This window comes from Bubalus kerabau, chromosome 7 (assembly GCF_029407905.1).
Source record: "Bubalus kerabau isolate K-KA32 ecotype Philippines breed swamp buffalo chromosome 7, PCC_UOA_SB_1v2, whole genome shotgun sequence".
Classification (NCBI taxonomy): domain Eukaryota; kingdom Metazoa; phylum Chordata; class Mammalia; order Artiodactyla; family Bovidae; genus Bubalus; species Bubalus kerabau.
In genome coordinates, this window is record NC_073630.1 from 105,616,429 (window position 1) to 105,629,649 (window position 13,221).

The 13,221-nt window shown below is 39.4% G+C and overlaps 1 long non-coding RNA gene and 1 other non-coding gene across 2 annotated transcripts in view; one reads left to right on the forward strand and one right to left on the reverse strand.

The window, feature by feature from the left end:
• LOC129658080 (uncharacterized) overlaps window positions 1–13,221 on the reverse strand; it is an 87,219-nt gene that overhangs the window by 58,833 nt on the left and 15,165 nt on the right. The gene's annotated exons all lie outside the window — the stretch shown is intronic.
• TRNAG-CCC (transfer RNA glycine (anticodon CCC)) lies at window positions 9,667–9,739 on the forward strand. Its single transcript has one exon. It is a non-coding gene; the product is annotated as a tRNA-Gly (tRNA).

The following is a 13,221-nucleotide window of genomic DNA, read 5'->3' on the forward strand; positions in this document are numbered from 1 at the left end:
TAAAGAATGCAATACTCCCAAATTCCTTTCAAATTATAATTTTAAAACATTAAGCTGTAAAAGAAGCATAAGGAAATTCAACAAATTTATATTTTTCCAACGATGACTAATATATTTTGGAGAGACTGGGGGAGATGCTTGAGGGCTAAGGCAAAAGGAGAAGGGGGCAGCAGAGGATGAGACAGTTAGATAGCATCATCGACTCAATGGACATGAATCTGAGCAGACTCCTGAAGATAGAATAAAGGACAGAGGAGCCTGGCGTGCTGCAGCCCATGGGGTCTCAAAGAGTCTGACTCAACTGAGCGACTGAACAACAACAACAAGCTTGTGCTTCATCAACTTTGGGATAAGCCAGCTGTGTTTCCTATCCTGCAAATAACTAGCTAAAAATGTCAGAACTCACTTACCTCTCCTTTTACCACAAAACATGCACTCTGCTTATTATGCTCTATTAACATAGCTCTTTAAGCTTTATAACTCCTTTTCACATGCTATTTCATTTATCCTCAAAACTTAATAATCGAAAACTATTATTCCCACTTCAAGACAAACAAACACTCCAAGCAGTGAAATATGTTTGGGGAAGTTCCACAGCTACATAAACAGGACTACATGTAGTCTACATAAACAGGACTCAAATCCAGAACTTCAAACTTCTAAAACTCACATACTTTGTGACTCCACTGAGAAAAACCACTGCTAACACATTTCAGTTCCCCCAGGCACTGGCTTATTTCCTGTATCAATGCCTGTAAGACTCTTAAAAGCATCAAAGTGACTCTGATGGTTTCCACCTCAGTGAACTTGGCAAGGGACTACAGAAGCCTGTACTGAATGGCCAGTCTTGGTGCCAATGGAAGGCACAGTCCAGACTCCTTGGCTCTTTCAGTAGGACTCAGAGCACAGACCGCACTGCAACTGTTTAGGCCCCGGGGCAGACCCAATGGACTGCATCTCTGAGAGGCCTTCAGATGCTGTAAAGGCTGGAGTTTTTCATGGCCATCTTAAATGTGCCTTTACTCACCAATCATTAACACCTCCATGGGGTCACAAAGAATCCTACATGACTGAGCAACTGAGAACACACACAAGTGTATTCATGTTAGCTACCGTTGGAGGGGCCTGCTGATCTCCAGGCATCATTTTTCCTCAGCCTTCATTGCCCTTTTGCCCTACAAATAAACTCCACTTTCTTCAGCCCCTACCTGTGCATCTACATAGATGAAGTTGTGGAGCACCCAAGTGGCACTCAGAGTAAAATTATAAAGCTCTGCATATTTGTGAAGCACTTAAATACGTACTATTTCAGAATTACATCTAAACTACCTTCTTATCTTAAATCAATGTCCACCTGACCAAACATTTAGTTCAAATATGGAATTGAATACTTACTTTTTAAAGATCACTCTTTTTTGCAACCCTATGGACTGTAGCCCACCAGGTTCCTTCTGTCCATGGGATTTTCCAGGCAAGAATACTGAAGTGGGTTGCCATCTCCTTCTTCAAGGGATCTTGCCCACCCAAGGATGGAACCTATGTCTCCTTCATTGGCAGGTGGATTTTTTTTACCACTGAGCCACCTGGGAAGCCCTTTAAAGGTCACACCCAACTACAAAGAATCACAACTGATTCATACAGCTCAACAGCAAGAAAATAAATAACCCAATTTAAAAATGAACAAATGACCTGACTAAACATTATTCCAAAAAGATATATGAATGGCAAGCAGGTATATGAAAAGGTACTCAACATCACTAATCATCAAGGAAATGAAAATCAAAATCACAATGAGATATCACGTCACATGTCTATCATCTTTCTAAAACTCATAAAAAATTCAGTAAAGTCTCAGCATACAAAAATCAGTGACATGCATTTCGTTACACTAGTAATACACTATCAGAAAGACAAATTAAGAAAACAATCTTATTTACAATTGTATCAAGAATAAAATACTTAGGGTTAAACTTAACTAACAATGTAAAAGATCTGTATGCAGAAATCTATAAGATGTTGATGAAAGAATTTCTCTAACCAAAGAAGACACAAATGGAAAGATACCTCATGGCTATGGGTTGAAAGAGCTTATATATTTTTAAAATATCCCTTCCTGGTGGCTCAGACAGTAAAAGCATCTGCCTACAATGCAGGAGACCTGGGTTCAATCCCTGGGTTGGGAAGATCTCCTGGAGAAGGAAACGGCAACCCACTTCAGTACTCTTGCCTGGAGAAACCCACTGACGGAGGAGCTTGATAGGCTACAGTCCATGGGGTCACAAAGAGTCAGACACGACTGAGCGACTTCACTTTCACTTAACCCCCCAAACTGATCTATACGTCCAATGCCATCCTATCAAAATTCAAATGTCTGTATAGCACAAGGAACTCTACTCAATACTCTGTAATGGTACATAAGGGAAAAGAATCTTATAAAGAGTAGATACAATATGTGTATACGTATAACAAATTCACTTTGTTGTATATCTGAAACTAACACAACATTGTAAAACAACTATATTCCAATAAAACCTTTTTAATTCCAATGTCTTCTTTTTTTTTCCCCCTCAGAAAAAGAAAAAATAATCCTAAAATTTGTATGGAAGTGCAAAAGACCCCAAACAGACAAAGCAATCTTGAGGCAGAAGAACAAAGCTGGAAGCATCATACTTACTGGAAACATCATACACACAATATACTTCCAAACTATATTACAAAGCTGGAAGCATCATACTTACTGGAAACATCATACACACAATATACTTCCAAACTATATTACAAAGCTATAGTAATCATAATGGTACAGTATTGGCATAAAAATAGACACATAGGTCAATGGAACAGAATAGAGAGTCCAGAAATAAACCCATGCATATTTGGTCAATTAAATCATGACAAAGGAGATAAGAATATACAAACGACAAGGGATAATCTCTTCAATAAATAGTGTTGGGAAAAGGACCAGCTTCATGCAAAAGAAAACTGCACCACTGTCTTCTACCATACACCAGAATAAACTCAAAATGAATTAAAGATTTAAATTTAAGGCTTGAAACTGTAAAACTCCTAAAAGAAAACACATGTTGGGGGTAAGCTCCTCAACATGGGTCTTGGCGATGATTTTTTTTTTTTTTTGACACCAAAAGCAAATGTTACAAAAGCAAAAATGAGCAAGTGGGACAATATCAAACTAAAAAGCTTCTGCACAGCAAAGAAAACCACCAAGAAAATGAAAAGACAACCATAGACAGGAACTATTTTCAAATCATATATCTGATAAGGGGTTAATATTCTAAATACATAAATATCTCACTCAGCTCCATGGCAAAAAAAAAAAAAAAAAAATGGGCAGAGGGACTGAGTAGACATTTTCCAAAGATACACAAGTGGCCAAATGATACGTAGAAAGATCCTCCAACTCACTGATCATCAGGGAAATGCAAATGAAGACCATGATGATATATCATCTCACACCTGTCAGAATGGCTATATCAAAAAGACCACAAATAAGAAGTGTTGCTGAGGATTCAGAGAAAAGAGAATCCTTGTGCACCTGTTGCAGGAATGCAAATTGGTGCGACCACTATGGTAAACAACACGGATTTCCTCAAAAAAATTAGAAATAGAACTACCTTTGATGAGCAATTCCACTTCTGAGTGTATATACAAAGGAAATGAGAAAAGAATATTGAAGAGATTATCTGTACTCACATGTTCATTGTAGCATTATTCATGATGGCGCTGTGATATGGAAACAACTTAGGTGTCCATCAGTGAATTAATGAATAAATCAGATGTGAGACACACACACACACACATACACACACACACACGTGGGCTTCCCAGGTGGCACTAGTGGTAAAGAACTTGGTTGCCAGTGCAGGAGACATAAGAGACTAATCCCTGGATCAGGAAGATCCCCTGGAGGAGAATATGGCAACCCACTCCAGTATTCTTGCCTGCAGAATCCCTTGGATGGAGAAGTCTGGTGGGCTACAGTCCATGGGGTCACAGTCAGACATGACAGAATCGATTTACCATGCATGCACGACAACACACACACACACATACACACACACTGGAATACTATTTGACCTTAAAAAAAAAATCAAAAGAGATCCTGTCATTTGCAACATCATGGATGGTCTTGGAGGGCATTATGCTAAATAAAATAAGTCAAAGAATGACAAAGTTAAATAAGCCAAATAGCATGGTATCACTTATATGTGGACTCTTTTTAAGTCAAATTCATTGAAACAAGGAGAAGGCAATGGCACCCCACTCCAGTACTCTTGTTGGAAAATCCCATGGACAGAGGAGCCTGGAAGGCTGCAGTCCATGGGGTCGCTGAGGGTCGGACACGACTGAAGCAACTTCACTTTCAGTTTTCACTTTCATGCATTGGAGAAGGAAATGGCAACCCACTCCAGTGTTCTTGCCTGGAGAATCCCAGGGACGGGGGAGCCTGGTGGGCTGCTGTCCGTGGGGTCACACAGAGTCGGACACGACTGAAGCGACTTAGCAGTAGCAGTAGCATAGAAACAAAGAGTAGAATACTAGCTACCAGGAGCTAGGGGAATTGTGGAAAATGGGGAGAAATTGGTAAAAGAGCATATTTTCAGCTATAAGATGAGTAAGTTCTAAGCTCAGCCTGGCCATTCTAGTCAATAATACTGTATTGCATAATCAAAATTTGCTTGGAAAGTAGCTCTGAAGCATTCCCGGAGAGGCAGCAAGGATGGAAAGAAGGAAAGAGCAAGAAAGAGAAGGAGAGACAAAGAGGAAGGAAAGGAAAGAGAAAGGGATGAAGAAAAAATTACTACTGGATGGCCACACCCTTTGGAGGCTTCCCTAGTAGCTCACTGGCAAATAATTTGCCTGCAATGCAGGAGACACAGGAGACGTGGGTTTGATCCCTGGGTCAGGAAGATCCCTGGAGGAGGAAACAGCGACTCATTCCAGTATTCTTGCCTGAAAACTCCCACGGATAGAGGAGCCTAGTGGGCTACAGTCCAACAGGTCACAAAGAATCCTTCATGACAGCCACTGAGCACGTCCACACCCTTTTGCAATTAGAATTTGAAGTGAAACATTCCTTTCCAGCAAGTTAGCTGCCACCTGTGCTTTCAAACTCCTCCCAACCAGTGTCTGGAGAGTGTGGAATAGCTGGACCTCAGGATAACACACAGAGAGACAGACACGCTCATGAAAGACACAGTGCAGAAAGCAGCACAAAAGGAAAAGTGGCTCTATCTCAGGTGGTTGTAATCAAACACTAAAGGGGAGATTTACTCTACGCTGGCTTGGCCTAACTTGGATCAGAGGCAGCTGAGTTGCAAGCACACCGGGAATCCAGACTTGAGTTCATGACCAAAGGGAGGGCGGGGAAGAATTCAGCAAGAACTTTTCCAAACGATTCTGCTGATGCACTGGTTGTTTCGGTTATTTTCTTGCCAGGGCCGTACATACACACCCATAGGCGGTGTCTCCAGATCACGAAATGCAGTGAAAACGGGTAGGTTGTTGAGACGATATGAACTAGACAAAAGGCTACCCAGATAATTCACTTGTCCAGAGAGGATTGTTTTGTTTTTGCTTTAATAATTGATTTTGGTTTCTTGCTATAAACCACTTGTCACCTATCTAACATACGTGCTTAGTTGCTCAGTCGTGTCCAACTCTTTGCGACCCCATCGACTGTAGACCACCAGGCTCCTCTGTCCATGGGGATTCTCCAAGCAAAAACACTGGAGTGGGTTGCCATGCCCTTCGCCAGGGATCTTCCCAACCCAGGGGTCGAACCCAGGTCTTTCACATTGAAGGCGGATTCTTTACTATCTGAGCCACCAGGGTTTCCCTTAATAATAGAACTTTGACTTTATTCCAAGCAGTGGTGTGTCCAGCTAAATGACTGCATTTGCTGACCTCTCCTGCAGCTTGGAATGGTTGAAGAACACTAAGTGGACCTTTAGAGAAAAATCCTTAAGGCAGACAGCTAGAGTGTGCCTTTTTGTCCTTCCTGATTCCTTCCTAGAACATACATGTGATGTCTCAAACCCTAGCAACTATCTTAGACCTTAAGACAACCTTGGGGATGGGAACCACACGCTATCGACGGTGGAGAAATAACAGAAAGAGCCTGGTCCTTACTCCCACTTTAGATGCCCCATTTAAAGCCTGGGGGTATCTCTCTTCAGCCTTCCTTTATAAAAGAAAAAAAAAAGACAAAAGCCCATCCTGTTAAATTCCTATCTGTGTTACCAGCAATTGAATGAAATTTACAACTAATATGCCAGCTCTACAAATCACCCAAGTTACCTGGAAACTGCCCCAATACCCATTTAAATCATTTTGGGATACAGAAACAAAGCTTTCAAACTAACCGTGATAGTTACGGGTGATTTGATTCTCAAGCCAAAAATTAGGTCACACAATAAGAATACTTTGAATCTACTTATGGGAGAAGCAGATCATCAGCTCATTTGAATGTTGGGCTGCGCTAGTACACCCAGATCCTATGATTCTACTTGAGTTATTAAGTTCAAGCACGCTGCAGTAATCCTGACCTGATTTTCCACTTCATCAGAAAAAGATAAGTCTAGGTACCAGGTGATACACACCATTCTAACCAGGAGCTTTAGTTTAATACGTAATCTCTGAAAGTAATTTCACAAAGGGTTCTGGGCCTCCAGAAATTCACATTCTCCTCCCCCATAAACTTTGGTAACTGTGTGGTAATTACACCCATGCTTCTCTCTGTATCCACCAAGAAGCTTTACTGGCGCCTTATCCTATAGAACTCAGTTCTATATACTTAGTATTTGCCTCACCTAAGCCCTCTATCTGTTTCCACATAGAAGGATAATAATACTTACCTTTCCTCCAAGGTATGTTCTGATGTTTAATTAATGTTTACAAAGTATACAGTAAGCTGTAGATGAAAGATGCTAAAGAAGCATAAAGTAGTATCATTAGTCTGACTCATCACTTACCCTTATTAGGTATGCAAAATGAAAGTCATGTTGCTACAGCTAAAATAGTTATGAATACACATTAGGTCAAATATAAATCCCAGAGAGATTTAAATCTGTATGCCAGGTCCACAAAGCCAACACCTGAAGCTCCTTATTATTAGAGCAATGTGCTTTTTTGTTTCCCCTTCTAACATGTATTTACTTGAAACCCCTTAGCTTTCAAGAATAGAAACTGATTAGAAGGTTAAGGTTACAGTGAAAACATGATATATTTGGGAAACATCTGAAGTTCTTCATACTTTAATATGAAGATAAAAATTCAATCTGTAGTGATGCGAAACTCCACACAACTTGGAAAAACTTTTGATTCCTCCGCAATTGAAACGAGCAAGAAAATTCCAGGACTTTCCTGGTGGTCTAATGGTTAAGATCCCATGCTCCAATGCAGGGGGCCTGGGTTCCATCCCAGGTCAGGGGACTAGATCCCACCATGACATGACTAAAAGACCCCAGCATGCCTCAACTAAGACCCAGGGCAGCCAAATAAATACATAAATAAATATATGTTTATATATAGATATAATATATATGTTTTTTTAAAAAAAGAATACTCTGAATTTCATAGGAAATTTAAAAAATAAACTGATAACCTTGAAAGTTTAGTACAATGTTTCTTGAGTTCAAATGTGCACTATGTTGAGATGTATACGCATTATTTTATATAGTCTTCAACAATTTTCAACTAAATATACAACTATATTTAGATAATAAGTATATATTAAGATTTTACATATTGCTGAACCAAGGAATCATTGACACTAAATGCTCTATTTTGGCATATAAAATTAAAATATCACTTTGTTGTGCAACATGGAGCTCTTTTTCAAGCTCTGTATCCTAATGTTCCCCTTGCTGTGTAGCAGAAAGAAAAGTAGGAAATAGAAAGAGCCCTGCTGACAAGAAGGGCTCATTCTGCAATTAGCTGGGGTAAGTCCATACTATCCATCCATGGCTTACCCTGGATGTAGAGTTTCAAAGAGAAGAACTAATAGCCTTAAGAGTGAAAATGCAACGTACACACAAACCCACACAATGAACATGCACAATAGAGTAAACGCACAAAGGATGAACCCCACATGGTTCTGAAAGATGTTGCAACGGGATTCACCCTTACATGGTCTCAGAAAATGAGATGATGACTGTCCTCTTCTTCCAACTTCCACAAAATTTGGTCAGTCTGGAAACTTATGATCTAGTTAGGTTTACATGGAAGATAAAAAGACACACTCATTTCATCCCCCAAAAGCATAAAGTCAACATTCTTCTGAGTTGAAAAGCTTTCTGGAGACAATTAACTTCTTATAAAATTTTTTCTAAAGAGAGAAGAGAGGGAGTAGGTAATTGCATTACAGGAAGAGAGCAACTTTTAAAGGTCAGAGGATTTGATGACATCTTAACCAGTCCAGATTTAGTCACTGAAGTGTTAGAAATAATCTAAAATTATTTTCTTCTACCTCTTCGATGATTACTTTTCTCATCTCCATTTCTTCTTTTCTTCTTTAAGTGTGTTGTGATCCATATGTTTACAAGCTGGATGTTCCCAAAATAGACACCACCCCCTTCTATTTCCACATATTTTTATATACATTATGTGAATTAAAATGGAAAGAATCCCTATCTTGTATATGATGGAAAACCCACCTCATCCCTAATACTTTCATGAACAATAAAGGAACTTACGTTACTCTGAGTCACTTCCTCGGATTTCTTGCTCCCGCTGAATTCTTAAGTGGCATCTTTGTCTTTCCTTAGGTTTAATCCACGTTGACTCAGTATAGAATATATTCCAAAACACTAATTTCCCCAAAACACTAATCCCTTAAGATCTAATCACATTATGGCTGTGATCATATATCTTTACTGAAGTTTCAATAACAACATGAGGTAAGAGGGTGTGCTGTATCACAGCACAACATAGCAAAAGATTTAAACATGAATTCAGTATTCCTGCTATTCAAAGACACATTCTCTCCACTTTAATGGGCTTGGAATTTTGATATATCTTACAATTAATCTGTACAATTAAAGTGCTGTCATATTTTCTCTTGAAAAGATCTTATTAAATTGACAGTATATCACAATACCATAGTATCCTAAAATCAAAGGGATTTTATTTTTTTTAAAAAGCCACCTGTGGTCTTCAAAGTCCAAAGCCACACCCACAGTCAGGAACTTCTCACTGATCTCCTCATCCCTGTTCACTCCAACACCCACTCCATCCCCTCCCATCGTTTACCATTTCCCAATTTTCCCCAGTTCTTGGAGTTCTTCCCATTCTTCCTCTATATTGATCCTGTAGGCCTCACAAACCTTGTCTCTATGTCTTCCCTAGACTACTATCATGGTGATCGACTAAAGAAAACATTTTCTTTTTTGAGAAATTTTTTTAATGGCTTTTGTTTTTCCTCCTTACTTTCTTTTTTTTTTTCAATTTTTTAAAACATGTTTTAAATTAAGATATAGTTGACAATGTAACATTGTATAAGTTTAAGATATATGACATGTTGATTTGATAAATTTATATATTGCAAAATGATTACCATCATAGCATTAGCTAACACCTCTACCACATAAGTATTTATCATTTCTTTCTTGTTGTGAGAACATTTAAGATATCAACAGTTTGGGGACTTCCCTGGTGGTCCAGTGGTTAAGACTCTGCACTCCCAATGCAGGGGGGCCAGGTTCAATCCCTGGTCAGGGAACTAGATCCTATAGGCCACAACTAAGAGTTCGAATGCTGCAATTAAAGATCCTGCATGTTGAAACTAAAAGATCCTGCATGCCACAAAGAAGACTGAAGATCTGCCTGCCTCACTAAGACCTGGCATGGCTAAATAAATACATTTTAAAATCATTTTTTTAAAAAGATCTCAATAGCTTTTAAATGTGCATCTCCTACCACCCCATCAATTTTTCAAATTAACTTTCTTTCTACATAGATTTCTTTCAGCATCTGTAATTAACAGTCTTCTCTTTTTACATTCTTTCCCTTGGGATACTTGTCCAGTTGGAGAGCATATGGCTTCCACCTTTCAATCTTCAACTTTTATCTCTTTTATCTTCTGGACTGACATTTCCATTCTGAAGGATATCTTCACCAAAACTTAGCACACAGACAGACTTCAAAATTAACACACAATCCAAGGAAAATAAGGCATATTCTGCGAGGCTCCCATTCCATGTGAATCAACAATATGGACTACAGAGTAAAGTAACAAAGGTTTACGCTAGGAAGAAGAGTAGGATTCAATTGCCAAGGCCTCCAAGGATGTGAAAAGACCTTCTGCAAGTCAGAAGATCGTGGTTTACCAGATGCCTCTGAAGTCTCAAAGCAGGTACTGCTGATAGGGGATTGTAAAACAACAATTCAAAGTTGAGTACTGAGGGACTTCCCTGGTGATCCAGTGGCTAAGACCCAGAACTTCCAAATAAATAAATGTGTGCTCAGTCGTGCCCAGCTCTTTGCATCCCTATAGAATGTAGTCCACCAGGCTCCTCTGTCCATTGAATCTTTCAGGCAAGAATACTGGAGTGGGTTGCCATGCCTTCTCCAGGGGATCTTCCCGATCCAGGGATCGAACCCAGGTCTCCTGCATCTCCTGCAATGGCAGGAGGATTCTCTACTACTAGTGCCACCTGGAAAGCCCAAGTAAATAACTATAAGTAAATGAATAAATGGGAACACTGAAATGAACCTAGATGTGTAGAACTTCAAAGCAAAGTCATGATACATGAAATTAAAGGCATCATCTTCCGTTCCTGACAGTCCAATCTCTGTTAATGGAACTCTGAGTTTTCTAGTCACACAATTTCAAAAACTTTGCCTTTGACTCTTCTGTCTTGATCTTACCTTGTACTCCTTCAATTGTCCAGTTCTTTCACTTCAGACTCTAAAATGTCCTTTCTCTTTGCTACCCCATAATCTTTCAATAAAATGGGCACCTAAAATGTCTCTCTATCTTCAGGCTTTTTTTTTTTTCTTCACTTAATCTAATCCTTCCCATTTACCAATGAACAGATCTTCATAAAGTACAGTGCTGATGATATCACTTCCCTATAAAATCTTCAAAGGCTCTTTATTACCTGTTAAGTTGAGTACACACTCCACAGTAAACTCCCCATTGCCAAATCCAGGGGTCAATTCTCAGTCTTTATTTTATTAAACCAATCAAGAGCATTTGACAATTAATCTCTAACTTGAATTTCTGCAGTTAGTCTCATTTCAATCCTTACTTGATAACTGATTTCATAAGCAGCTATGATGATACTTTTAAAACATAAATTAGATTATGTTTCTATTCTCATTAAAGTCCTCCAATGGCTTCTTTCTATCTCACTTGGGGTAAAATGCAAAGCACATGCAATGGCCTGCAAGACCCTGTATGATGTGGGTCTACCTCTCCGACCTCATCCTCTACCACAAGCCTTGGTGGTAGAGGCTTTTTAACCCCACTTTTTAACCCCACTCTAGCTACACCTGTCATCTTGGTGGTACTAAAGGACAAAACCTTTAGTACCCTCACCTTTGAGGTTTTGCAGTGGCAGTTCCCTTGACCTGATTGCTGCATGGCTCTCTCTGACCCATTCAAATGTCTGTTCAATATCACCAAAATGACGGGCTCCTCTCTCTCCACTCTGTGTAACTAACATTCCCCCCAGCCTACCCAGCCACTCCCTATCCTCCATAACACTTGGCATCATCTGAAATAGTTTATTTGTGTAACATGCTATATCTTCTGTTTCTTCCCACTAGAATATAAACGCCCTGATCGGAAGGTCTTTGTTTCTTTTACAGCTTTATTGTCAGAGACTAAAAGAGCTCCTTATACTGAAGTGACTGAGCATGCATGCACGGATGCATGAGAATATAGAACAAATATATATCAGGAAAATACTGATGATTCAGATTGATAAATAAAAACTTGAAAGTCATGGTTAGTCGTATCCAACTCTCTGAGACACCTTAGACTGTAGCCTGCCAGGCTCCTCTGTCCATAGGATTCTCCAGGCAAGAATACTGGAGTGGGTTGCCATCCCATTCTCCAGAGGATCTTCCTGACCCAGGGATCAAACCCAGGTCTTCTGCATGGCAGGTGGATTCTTTACTGTCTGAGCCAGCAGGGAAGGCAAAATAAATACTTATGCATTATAAATAATACCACTGGCACTGTTTTTTTAAAAGAATACAATGAAATATTACTCAACTATAAAAAAGAATGAAATCTTTCCATTTGCAACAATATGGATGGAGCTTGAGGGTACTATGCTAAGTGAAATAAGTCAGAGAAAGACAAAAACTATGTGTATAACTTATATGTGTAACCTAAAAAACAAACAAATGAACAAGCAAAACAGAACAGAAACAGACTCATACATAGAGCAAATTGGTGGTTGTCACAGGGAAAGAGGGCATGGAGGAACAGACAAATAGGTGAAGGAGATTAAGAGATACAAACTTCCAGTCATAAAATAAATAAGTCAAAGGGATGTAATATACAGCATAGAGAATATAGCCAATAATATTGTAATAACTTTGTATGATGACAGATGGTAACTAGATTCACCCACCAGGTTCCCCGTCCCCGGGATTCTCCAGGCAAGAATACTGGAGTGGGTTGCCATTTCCTTCTCCAATGCATGAAAGTGAAAAGTGAAAGTGAAGTCGCTCAGTCGAATCGGACTCATAGCGACCCCATGGACTGCAGCCTACCAGGCTCCTCCCTCCGTGGGATTTTCCAGGCAAGAGTACTGGAGTGGGGTGCCAATGCCTTCTCCGAACTAGATTCACAGTGGTGACCATTTCATAATGTAAGTAAGTGTCAAGCCACTATGTTGTACACATGAAACTAACACAATATTATGTGTCAACTATTTGTTGTTGTTCAGCCGCTAAGTTGTGCCCGACTCTTTATGACCCCACGAACTGTAGCATGCCGGTCTTCCCTGTCCTTCACTAGCTCCCTGAGTCTGCTCAAAATCATGTCCATTGAGTCAGTGATGCCATCTATACTTTCATAAAAAATAAAGTAAAATGAAATAGAGGAGCAATAATACAGAAAAAATTCCACATATATAGCAAACAATAATCCTTAATATACCAAGAATTCCTATATATTCAACATACATGAAACAGTCCAGTAAAAATGGGTAATGGATAGACACACAGAAAGAATAAAATGCTGAG